Below are 12,948 nucleotides of genomic sequence, written 5' to 3' on the forward strand. Positions count from 1 at the left end.
TCTCCCATCCTCTGGGGAAGCTTTCAGGCTTAGGTGTAGAACCTGACAGGAGAGAGGCTCATACACGACAACGATCATCTGCCCAGGCCCTAGCAAGCATCCTGGACTACAAAGGACAATGGCGTTTCTGGAGGCCTCCAGTCCTGTGAAGTTGATTCCTGCTGATGTCAGTGGGCCAGTGGGTGGCTCATGTGAAGTGGGGAGGAGGGGGATGTTCACTTTCTCCCCATCTGCCTCTGCCACCCTGGCACCCAGGGTTACTGGGTACTTGTCTCGCCTCCCAGAAAAGAAATTCAGGAGTGATGTAGCAGGCAGATAGGGAAGGCCCCTTCCCAAGGCAATGGCAGTAAATCTCCTGAGAAGTAATAGCCCTGAGCTCTCGGAGAACTGGTGCCAGTCTGTAACAGACCCTGAGGAGGCTGGACCAACCCCCTCCAACAGAAGCTCCTGCAGAAACAAAAGTCAGGAAAGGAATTTCAAAGAAGACCATCACCACTCCCAAGCCCCTTGGTAACTTTGACCTAGGTAGAAGTCCCACATGGGAGCAGGTCGGAGAAACCCTATAAAGGCCACCTTGAACAAAGGAAGGGTGCGCATATGCTGCCCGAGCCCATGTGCTGCTTGTGCCCATGTGGCTGAGCATAAGCGGTGCCCGAGGACATGTGTTGCCCACATCTCCCCTTTTGAGATGTGGACTTTCATGCTTTCATGTCTAATGCTGGGATGTGTGTCGGGGCTCTCTCCACTCTTGGAGAAGCCCGGGCTCTCTCTTGAGCACGTTACTCTCCACTCTCTCCCATTTTCTCTCCCAACTTCCCTTCAAAATCTTCAAATAAAAACTGTGTAATTTCACTGCTTGCCTACTCCTGAAATTCCTTTCTGCGATGTGAGACAAGAACCCAGTAACCCTGGGTCCCGGTGGCAGAGGTGGATCGGATTAAAGTGACCATCTTTCTCCTCCCCACTTCACATGAGTCACTGTGGGGCCCGACAACATCAAGAGTAGATGAGCAGTGAAGTAAAACAGATTTTCTTTGGAGGTTTTTAGGAAGAGGAAGGAGGGAGAGAAAGTGAGAGAGTAAGGCACTCAAGAGAGAATGTGGCTTCTCCAAAGATGGAAAGAGCCCCTACACACACCCCAGCTTTAGATAGGAAAGCCCATATCTCCAGAGGGGAGATGTGGGTGACACATGTGCTCCAGCACCACATGTCTTGGCCACGTGGGCTCAAGCAGCACATGGGCTGGGACAGCATATACGTGCCCTTTCTTTGTTCTAGGTGACCTTTATAGGTTTTTTCCAAGCTGGTTGTACCCAGGTAAAAGTCCGTTGCTAGGGAGGTTGCCAAGGGGGGTAAGGTTGGGAATGGTGATGCTCTTCTTTGAAATTTCTTTCCTGGCTTTTTGTTTCTGCTGGAGCTTCTCTCCTAGGGGATCCAGCCTTCTCTGGGTCTGTTGCTGGCAAAAGTCTTATCAAGCGTTAGTTCCTGTTTTCTGCAAAGTTGGCTTTTTGCAACTTCAGGACAACTGATATCGCTGTCACTGTCCTCCCGTTGTTCATCGATTTGCTGGAGTGGGCCCAGTAACGTCTCCATTGTGACAATTGTTACTGTGTTTGGCATATCGAATACGTCATGGGGATCTTGCCAGGCTTTGCCGTGTGGGTGAGATACTCTTGGTAGCTTGCCGGGTTCTCCGAGAGGTGTGGAGGAATTGAACTCAGGTCGGCCATGTTGGCTGCATGCAAGGCAAATGTCCTACCTGCTGTGCTATCGCTCCAGTCCACTGATATTACTATTTCCCAAGAAATTCATTGCCATTGCCTTGAGGGAGGGAACTTCCCTACCTGCCTGCCTACCTCACTGCTGCATGGTACCAACGGAGTCAGAGGGCTCAGCCCTGCTCTCAGATTTTTCTGCCAGTTTGTCCTGAAGCAGGAAAGACCTCAGCAGGCTTCGATGCTAACCAGACACACCAGGGACCGAGCCTTAAGCTTCTCTGTGGCCTATTTGGGAAGCAGACGAGGGAGGGTTGAGGACAGAAGAGCTGAGAGGAGGAGACTGTCCTTTCAGCTGGGGGGACTCTGAGTGTGAGTCACACAGTACACACCCAGCCTGACAGAAGGTAGAGATTGTGCCCCATCCTCCTGCCGTGGAACATTTCTGGAGTGTTTTCCACGGGACTCCCAGGTGAATGGCTCATCTCTAACTTGTGTCTCTCTGTACCAGAGGAGAGGGAATCTCAGACTCATAGCTTATACCTGGCAATGATATTTTTGCTATAAGAATGATGCTCAGTTTTCATGGTTGTCTCTTTGGAGGGGAGGAGGGCAGTATGGTTGGGCCGCTCACAGCTGTGCTTAGTGCTTGCTCCCCCCTCATGATCCAGGATCAATCGGACAGTGCTGAGGGTGGGGACATGGGCTGGAATTCTGTGTTTGGTGCCAGGGGTCGAACCTGGATCAGCCACTTCCAAAGACCATTGTACTATATGTCTGGCCCTCATCAAATTGGTCTGAATAGCAACTTTCAATGCTCATGGCAAGTAACACTGATGTCGGTGAACCCCACCAATGGCTCAGGTGAGTTGAGAGGAGAGAAAGATGGTCACCTTCTCCCTATTCTTCTCTGCTACCCAGGATCCAGGGTTACTGGGTTCTTGTCTGGACTCACAGAAAAGAATTTTAGGAGTAGACAAGCAGTGAAGTAAAACAGGTTTTATATGGAGGTTTTGAAGGGAAGGAGGACGAGAAAGTGGGAGAGAGTGGAGAGTAACTTGTTCAAGAGAGATCCCAGGCTTCTCCAAGGGCAAAGAGAACCTCTACACACACCCCAGCATTAGGCATGAAGGAATGAAAGTCCACATTTCAAGAGGGGAGTTGCAGGCGACACATGTGCTCAGCCTCATGGATGCAAGCAGCACAAGGGCTCAGGCAGCATCTGCGACACATTCCTTCATTCAAGGTGGCCTTTATAGGGTTTCTCCAACCTACCCCAAGTGGGACTTCTACCTAGGTCAAAGTCCATTGCTAAGGAGGTTACCAGGGGGGTTGGGAGTGCTGATGGTCTTCTTTGAAATTCCTTTCCAGGCCTTTTGTTTCTGCAGGAGCTTCTCTGAGTCTGTTGCTGGTGCCAGGTGAGGGTCTTATCAGGCCTTAGGAACTATTTTCTGCAAGGTTGGCCTTTGCAACTTCAGAGCTATTACTTTCCAAGAAATTTACTGCCATCGCCTGGGGAGGGGACCTTCCCTATCTGCCTGTCTGCCTACATCAACATCAGTTTTTTTCATTGAGTTGAAGTGTCCTTTCACCATAATAGTTGGAAATGATCATTCTGGATAGGAACCGAGTGCTGAAAGTAGGTAAAGGGGTAAACATGATAACCTCTCAGTATCTGTACTGCAAACCATAATGCCCAAAGGGAAAGAAGGAGGGAGAGGGAAGGAGGGAGGGAGAGGGAAGGAGGGATGGAGGGAGAGGGAAGGAGGGAGGGAGGGAGAGGGAAGGAGGGAGGGAGAGACAGAGAGAGAGACAGAGACAGAGAGACAGAGAGACAGAGACAGAGAGATAGAGAGACAGAGAGAGAGAGAAAGAGAGGAAAAGTGCCTACTGTAGAGGCAGGTGTGGAGGGGCTAGGGATGGGAGGGAAACTGGGGGCATTGGTGGTCGGAAATGTACACTGGTAGAGGGATGGGTATCAGAACACTGTATGACTGAAACCCAATTACGAACAACTTTGTAGATGTGTGTCTCGTGGCGGTTTAATGAAAAAAAAAATACAGTGCCATTTCACATACATGTACTTAAGACAATGATTTAGTCCAATGAACAGTAACATAAACAGTTAATGGGGGAGGGAGTAAAAAATTGGTGGAACTTATGAATATGGTATTTGTCTGAGTAAATAGAGCTTATTCACTTTGACATCTTGGGCCACAAGAGATTGAAAGGTTAGACAAAGAGGGAGAATTCTCCGTGGACATCTGCATTGCTCTAAGGACTTCAGGCCACAGAAATTAATGGAGCGCCAGTTTTAGGGGAGCGATCAATCTTCCCCTTACGCCCTTCCAACGCGGGTGCGAGTTTGCTGGGATGGAGGGAGAGCCCATGACACTGCGTGCTGCCCAGCTCCATGCCATCAGCTTGGCACCTTGGGGCTTGAGGGGGCGGCTTCTTAGGGTTTCTCATTGGAGGGGTGTCTGGTGTCAAAGCTTTTGCAATTTTGCGTTCCTCCCTCCCATTTCCCCCCTGATATTTAGGAGGGACTGACCGGGGCTAGGATAAACTAAAGCAGACTGGCCCTAAGCTTCCTTTTGGGAGACTGTGACCATCTTTCTTGGGGAGAAGCTTCCCCCTTGCATGCTATTGACTCTGACTGAGCCAGATCAAAATTTTAAGAACATTAAAAAAAATTTTTTTAAAAATAGAACCACAGTGAGATACACAGTTAAAAAGTTATTCAGGATTGGGTTTCACTCATACAATGTTCCCACATCCGTCCCTTCACTAGTGCACATTTTCCAGCACCAGTGCCCCAGTCCCCCCCCTCCTCCCCGCTCATTTGCCTCTCTGGCAGGCACTGTTCTTCTCTCTCTCTGTCTCTGTCTCTCTCTGTCTCTCTTTCCTTTCTCTTTTTTGACTTTTTAATTTGCTTTTTGGGTCACACCCGGCAGTGCTCAGGGGATATTCCTGGCTCTCCACTCAGGAATTACTCCTGGTGGTGCTCAAGGGACCAATGGGATGCCGGGGATCGAACCTGGGTTGGCTGCATGCAAGGCAAACACCCTACCCGCTGTGCTATCACTCCAGCCCCTCTCTTTGGACTTTAATAACACTTTTTCAATGATAAGGACTCCAGATGGCACCATCCAGTGGAGACTGTGCACTAGAGCCCCTTTGACTTCTAGCTTCCTTAGACTCCATCATCTCAGCGAATGTGGTTTCTCCACCACTTCCTATATATACACGGGACTCATGTTCAACGTACGTTCCTCAGTTGCACATGTTCCACAGTCTCCCTTATAAATATGTTTGAGATAGCACAGAGGTAGGGCGTTCGCCTTACAAGCGGCCAACATGGCCGACCCAAGTTCGATTCCTCCGCCCCTCTCGGAGAGCCCGGCAAGCTACCGAGAGTATTCGATATGCCAAACACAGTAACAACAAGGTCTCCAATGGAGACGTTACTGGGCCCGCTCGAGCAAATCGACGATCAACGGGAGGGCCTTTACCTTTACCTTTACCTTCCTGAAAAACTACTAGAATACGTATTAGCTGTTACAGCCCCTTCTCTCCACTGGGCACCAGGCCATACCCAACTCCCTCTCACTGAAACTGTTCTCCAGCCGTTGCTGGTAGATATCCTTTCCAACCTAAATAAAGCCCCTTCTTTTTCTCCAGTTGTTTCTGTGCTTTCTCTCTCTCTCTTTTTTTGACAACACTGGGGATGAAAGGTCTTGTTTCCAGGGCTCTGGCTGCTTCTGGAGCCCAGAAGACACAGCAGTGTCTTCACACCTTCTCTCTTCCAGTAAGCCAATATCATCAGCTTTTGTTGATCAAGACATCGCTGTGGGCTGATGGAGCTGACATTAGCAGCTGGGATTAATATGGTTCCCCCCACCCTTTCCATTTATTTGGAGAATCTCATTAAAGCAGGTTTCCTTCAGGAAATTGATGCTTTAATATTCTGCGTTGTCAGCTGAGGGCCTGAATTTTATTTCTTGAATAACATTTAATTAAACATGCAGGCTTTTTCTCCCTGACGCATCAGCGATCATGGGCCCGAGCCCACCTCCACTGCTCTCTAGAAACTCAGCAGAAAGAAGGTTGAGGAGCAAAGTTCTGCTGCAAGATAGAGTTATGGCCTGTGCCTCCTTGCCAGTAGTGTCCCAGATGCTCACACAGGCTGGTTTAGGTGCCTGGATCAAAGCACAACCATGATGCAAATCTTAGTTTCTGAATTAGAAGCTGCATTTTTCCAGAAGAATATCCCAGTAGTGTTTTCCTAGACCAGAGTTAATCAGCTTGGCAGAAACTGGCCTGTAGTCTTTTTGTCAATAAAACTTTATTGGAACACAGCCATGCCCAGATCTTTGCACATTATCCATGGCTGCTGTGATGATGTAGATTCCTGGACCCACAGAGGGCACTGTGGAAGGACCAGACCATTCACCGGACAACCTGGGCATATCTCAGACTGCAGGCTTGCTCTAGGCCAATCCTTTTTGTACTTCAGCCTATCTCAAGCATTCTTTCAACCAATATTTGTTGAACACCTATTATGATATAGATTTCAGTGCTGAGGACAAAGTGATGAACAAGAAGAGGAAGCCCTGACTTTATCTGTCAAATGAGGAAGGGAGGGAGGGCGGGAGGGAGGGTGTGTCAGAGAGATAGTCAGAGATAGTGTCAGAGAGAAAGAGGCAGAGAGAGAGGGAGAAAGAGGGACAGAGGGAGAGGGAGAGGGAGAAGAAAGAGGAAGAGAGTGGGAGAGAGAAAGAGAGGAGAGGGGGGGAATGGGAGAAGAGAGAGGGGGAGAGAGAAGAGAAAGAGAGAGGGAGAGGGAGAAGAGGGAGGGGGGAAAGAGAGGAGAGAGAGGGGAAAAGGGAGAAGAGAGAGGGAGAGAGAGAAGAGAAAGAGAGAGGGAGAGGGAGAAAAGAGAGAGACAGACAATAACCAAGTCCCTGTAGAAATACATACATTGAGGAGTTTTAGAGAGCAGCTGCTACTCTCCTACAGAAATTAAGCCCATGTGATAAAAAGTATAGTTAATTCTGTGGCTACATTGCATAGGGCTGGAGTTATAGCACAGCAGGTATGGCATCTGCCTTGCACGCAACCAACATGGCCGACCCGAGTTCGATTCTTCTGCCCCTCTCGGAGAGCCTGGCAAGCTACCGAGAGTATCTCGCCCGCATGGCAGAGCCTGGCAAGCTCCCCATGACCTATTCGATATGCCAAACACAGTAACAAGTCTCACAATGGAGATGTTTCTGGGCCCGCTCAAGCAAATCGATGAACAATGGGAGGACAGTGACAGTGACAGTGACATTGCATAGACCCTGATGTAGTCAAGGAGAGCTTCTCTGAGGTGGTGACAGTAAATTGAGCTGTGAGTCATGAGGAAGAGACAGGCAGAGAAAGGTCTGTGATGAGAGGCCCCAGGCAGGCAGGGACCATCAGCTAGTGCACAGATGGGTGGGGCAGGGAGGTGATGGAGGAGTGGAGGGAGTCAGGTGGGAGAGAGCTCAAGTGGGCACATCCCTTGGGTGAGGTCCTGGGAGTTGTCTTTGAGTGTTTAGACATTAATGTAAAACATGATGCAAACCTGGGGCTACTGGCCCAATGGCCCTCAAATAATCCATGTTACTTTATATGGCAGAATGATGATTTGGGAGATTTTGATTACATCACGCACCTGGAGCTTTTTGTGTCTTTATTTTTATGCAGTTAAAGAAGCTCTGGGTCGTGTTCTTTCAAACAAGCCAGAGGGGTGAGAGTTGTGAGGGCACTGCCCAGAGTCTGCAGTGGGCTGGCGGCCAGCTGGCCTGTGATGCCCATTCCCTGAGTCTGGACCTTCCCGTGGCGTAGGACCTGCTGTTCCAGGGTTCCCAAGGACACATAGATGTCATGCAGGATTCCAAGCACCACATGCAACTCGAGTCTGTTGCCCACTCTCCACACCGCCCTCAATTCCTGGAGGGACCCCTCCGAGCAAGCGTGAACCTCTGAACCTCAGTTTCTTAAGCCTGGCAAATAGCGTCTGCTGTTGGGGAATGTACGGGGGAAGACTAGAAAGATTCTAAGTAAAAGCATGCACACTGAGTCACCTGTGGCACAGAAGCAAAGTGGATTTATATAACAATAGAAGAAAGGCAGGACTTCGGAAGGCTCGCCTGGCCTCTCCCCCATCCATCTGTTCCTTCACTTGCTTGGGTTTTGAGGTCACTCTTGCAGTCTCCACATCTTTGTGTCACTCATTTCTCAGCCTCCAGGATTGCTCTCACCCTCCAGGGACAGTGCCTTTGAGTGGTCATGCTTGTTCCTCCCCCAACAGAAGCTGAACCCCAGAGGTGCTACACTGGAATATTGGTTATGTCAGCCTTGGACGTTCTCCTCCCTCCCTCCCTCCCTCCCTCCCTCCCTCCCTCCCTCCCTCCCTCCCTCCTTCCCTCTTTCTCTCCTTCCCTCTTCCCCCCTTCTCTCCCTCCCTCCTTCTCTCCTTCCTTCCTTCCTTCCTTCCTTCCTTCCTTCCTTCCTTCCTTCCCTCCCTCCCTCCCTCCCTTTTTTGCTCAGGGTTTACTCCTTGCTTGGTACTTGTGGCTCTCTCATGGTGATGCTTGAGGGACTATATATGTGCTGTCAGGGATCCAATCCAGGCCAGCTGCATGCAACACAAACACCTCCCCAGCCCTACTATCTCTTAGGGCTCCACTATCAGGCATTTCTATTCATCCTTGTAGATCCTTCCAGACTCTGTCCTGAGTCCACTGTGTTAATAGCCTGCCCGGGCCTTCCCTCCCTGGCTCTGGTTTCTTCTGACTGCAATGATGGCCTCGAATGGCCGCTGCTCCTTGATTTCCAGGCAGGCTGCTGTTTCCATCTCTCCATCCGTCTGTGGGCTTCTCTCCCCATCTCTGAGGGTTGGTCAGCCACATGTGTCATCAGTGTCTCTGCTCTGTGCATCGTCACTTTGCAACACTCTAGTTCATACTTGCCCAAATAACTTACTAGGTTCCCCTGAGGCTGTTTCTCCAGTCAAGATAACCATCGGAGAGATGAGCAGAAACTTCCTAAAAGAAGTTTCATACAAATGGCCAACAGGTGCATAAAAAGATGCTCTGCATCACTTATTAACAGAGAAATGTAAATCAAACAACCATTGTCTCACATCAGTGAGACCCGCACACAGAAACAGAAACAGCCAGTGTTTTCAGGGATGCAGGGAATAGGGAGCCCTAGTGAGAATATTGATTGGGTCTAAACTTTTTGGAAAACAATATGGACATTCATCAAAAACTCTAGGAACGGGTCTTCCATATGATCCGACAATTCCAATTCTTGGCATCTACTTCAGAGACCAAAAGTTTTATTCAGAAAAGACATTTGCACTCCAATATTTATTGCAGCACTATTCACAGTAGCCCAAAATCTGGAAACAACCAAAGTGTCCAAGAACAGGGGACTGAATAAAGAAATCATGGTACACAGACACAGTGGAATAAGAAAAGGTGAAATCATGCAATTTTCTGTTATTTGGATGGATCTGGAGAGCATCCCACAGTGAAGTCAGTCAGAAGGGAGCCCTACCTGAGAGACCAGAGTCTAGAGAGAGCCGCTCAGAGAGATAATCACTTATTTGTATCCCAGGAGATGGGAGATGCCTGTGTAGAAATTACTGGAATCAGTGCTTTGGCCCTCTCCCTGCCCTGGTGAGGCCTTCCTGGGCATTCCCCTTTCAGGGAGTCTATCTTCCTCCCTGTGAACTCCAGCCTCTGATGCGATAAGGCTCAGAGGACTCAGGGGTTTGAGGCAGGAAGAAGAGACAGGGGTGTGGGCAGGGGAACAACAGACGGCAATGATGGGCATGTTGGGGTGACCTGTGAGCTCCTCCCTAGGAAGAATGGTTTCAGTCTGCCCGGATGTGACCTGAGCTACAAGTTCATCTGTCTCCCAGGCTGTCAGGCGCATCACAGACCCCTGCCTGGACCTAGACACAGTTCTTTAAAAAAAAAAATTAGTTTCATTAATGTTTATAAAATGTTAATGTTTATGCTTCCTGTGTACAAAGTTAGTCCCCCTTCTACCACCACCAATGTGCCAAAGACCCTCCACTGTGCTCTGTGTTGTTTATAGTATCTGTCTTCCTCTACTTAGTAACTCAGTTCCGTATTCAAAAATCCAAAGTTGGAGCAATAGCACAGTGAGTAGGGTGTTTGCCTTGCATGTGTCAGACTTGGGTTCGATTACCAGCATCCCATTTGGTCCCCCGAGCACTGCCAGGAGTAATGCCTGAGTGCATGATCCAGGAGTAATGCCTGTGCATTGCTGGGTGTGATCCTAAAAGCCCCTTCCCCCAAAAAAATTCAAAGTGGTCAGTAGAACCATCCATCCCCTCACCCTCTTCCTTTATAAAGCACATTCAAGTGATATTCAATATTTGTCCTTCTCCCTAGGACTTACTTTGCTTATCAATACAACTTGTAGTTTCATCTAAATTGTAGTGAAGGACAGGGTTGCATCCTTTCTCATGGCTGCATAGTATTCCATCGTGGCTATAGACCACAGCTTCTTTATCCACTCACCTGTCATTGGGCATTTGGGTTGTTTCCATATCTTGGTTATTGCAAATAGTGCTGCAGCAAACATCAGAGTGCCTGTATTTTTCTCAATGAATGTTTCTGTTTTCTTGGGATGGGTGTCAGGGACTAGAGTCAACGGGTCACACGGGAATCCTAGTTATACTTTTCTGAGAAACCTCTACACTGTTTTTGACAGAGGCGGCAGCAGAGGACATTCCCACCAACGAGAACGAGGGGACTATTTCACTGCATCTCCACCAACACTGGCTGTTTCTGGAATTTGGGGGGTAGGTTCCCAAGCAGTGCTCTAGGGACCCTGGGGAGCCATTCCCAGTGATTCTCGGCCAATAGGCCCGTGGTCCACTGCTAGGGTCTGAGGATGCAGTGCTGCTCAGGCATTGAGTGTTGGAGACCAGCAGGGCCACCCCTGGCTATGTGTGGGAGACTATTTGGTACTGGGGACCAAACCAATTGGCTTTCCATGTCACCCATCACCTATTTCTGGCCTTTCTGACTTAGGCCGTTCTCCCTGGTGTGCGGTGACAGCTCGGTGCTGGAGGCAGTTTATAAGTGGTGCTTCTGCCTTGTGGTCCTGAAGCATTTCATGAGGGACTTCCTCAGGGGCAGCCGGCCTACCTGCAGAGGTGAGGACAGGGAATGAGGAAGGCAGAAGAGGATGGAGGAATGAGGAGAGTGTTGAGGAAACGGGGGCTCTCAGAGCAAAAGCAGGACCCCCGGAGATTTCCAGTCCTGGAGCTGGCTCTGTGACGCGGACTGAGCAGCAGGAGCACCTTCACATACGGAAGAATAAAGGGCAGCTGGGGCGCGTGGCTCTCCAAGTCTCCGGAGCCAGCCTCCGAATGAGAATCTAGTGACGGCTGTGGCCCCCTTTGCAGAAATGGGCAGAGAGCCCCCTCTCTTCCTGTCTGATGCTGTTGGTGCGAGAATCCCCGTGTGGCTTCTCTCTTGCACCTCCCCTCCTTGCAAACTTGCCTGCTCATTTAAATGGGAGCGGCAGCAGAGCGGGTAGGGCGTTTGCCTTGCAGGTGGCCGACCCAGGCTCGATTCCCAGCACCCCATACGGTCCCCCGAGCACCGCCAGGAGTAATTCCTGAGTGCAGAGCCAGGAGTAACCCCTGTGCATTGCTGGGTGTGACCCAAAAAAGAAAAAAACAACCACAACATCATCAACAACAACAAAACGGGAGCTGTGCCTTCAGCAACGTCCCCTGGGGTTGCCCTGGGGTTGGATGTGCACAGAGCAATGCCCACCGCATGCTTGTTGAATGAGTCCCTGGATAGGACAAAGGCTAGACCATCAGATCAGACTACACAGGCTTCAGGGTGCAGACGTGAGAATGGGCTCGCTGGATTCAATAGCACGGACACTTGTCCTTCTGTCCCGAGGTGCAGCCTTGGAGGGAGCCCGTGCTGGTTCAACCTGCACGGGGAGCTTTCTCTTGCTCCTGTCACTTCTGCCAGGAGTGGGCTGGGGTGGTCCACAGACGCTTTCTCTTAAAGAACGTGCCCTTGTATTTCACAAGACCCTCCAGATATCTGTCCAGAGCATGGGAGAAGAGCTTCAATAATACTGAGATTGAATTTTCCTCGCGCCCAGGGGGGACAGGGGGATTAAAGTCAGATTTAATTTGATTTTAGACAAATAAAGTACTGTGGCATTTATTGCACACCTGAATCGCTGCCGAAATAATGTTCACGGATCTGCCGAGCAACAGTTGCGCATGCTGCGTCTTACGCCAGGGCGACCGACAGAGGGGCAACGTGCCTGTGCTCAGGGGGATGTGCCCGTTTCGTACAGATAGAATCAGCACCGGCCTGCACCAGCGCCCGCGCCTCTGGGCTACAACCCCTAGGGGGCGCTCTTCTCCAATTCTGCAAACAGCGTGTTCTGGCAGCTTGCCTAGACTGGGGAAAGTCCGGGAGCCAGTGGGCCAGGATACAGGATAGATGCGGGCCCTGGAACTGGGCAGTGGTTTGCCTGGAGCAGGCGGGGTCAGTGGCACCAAGGGGTAGAATTGTCTCTTTGAACACATTCAGAAGGCTGAGAATAAAGTGATGTTTTGCTCTGCTCCTCATGGCCCTTTGGCATCTAAATCAGGAAAGCACTTGCTCTTCTATTTTGTCATGCTTCATATTTTCCCGCAGAACAGCTATATGGCACGGTCGTCGATTCTGCTGGCACGCAGCTTCCGTCCCCTAGCCAGGTCCCAGGGAGGAGGCACCGAGCCAGGGTCCAGAGCAGGTTTTTGATGACACTTGGAATACTTGGATTTAGCCAGACCTGAATCTATGTATGTGACAGGGCCCACCCAGCAGAACGCAGGGTCGCCAGGCTCACTTAGAGAGAAGCTTGATTTTCTATGAAGGTTTTCTTTTTTTTTTTTTTAATATCAAGAAGCAGAATGTGAAAGTTATCTCATTTTAGAGTGGAACTCTGGGTTTTGCAAGAGTATCCTCCTCGGATTCAATTTTAACTTCCTCTCCAGGGATACTGAGGGACCTGCCCTCTGTCATTTGGGCGTCGAGGTGGGCAGAAGGAAATGCCAGATTCTGCATATCCCTCTCCTCTAGGCTGGGGAACAAAAACTCTGAGTGTTCTTTCCAGGTTGTTACGGACTGTACTGGGCATA

The sequence above is a fragment of the Sorex fumeus genome, unplaced genomic scaffold, assembly GCF_029834395.1.
Source record: "Sorex fumeus unplaced genomic scaffold, SorFum_2.1 ptg000130l, whole genome shotgun sequence".
NCBI lineage: Eukaryota > Metazoa > Chordata > Mammalia > Eulipotyphla > Soricidae > Sorex > Sorex fumeus.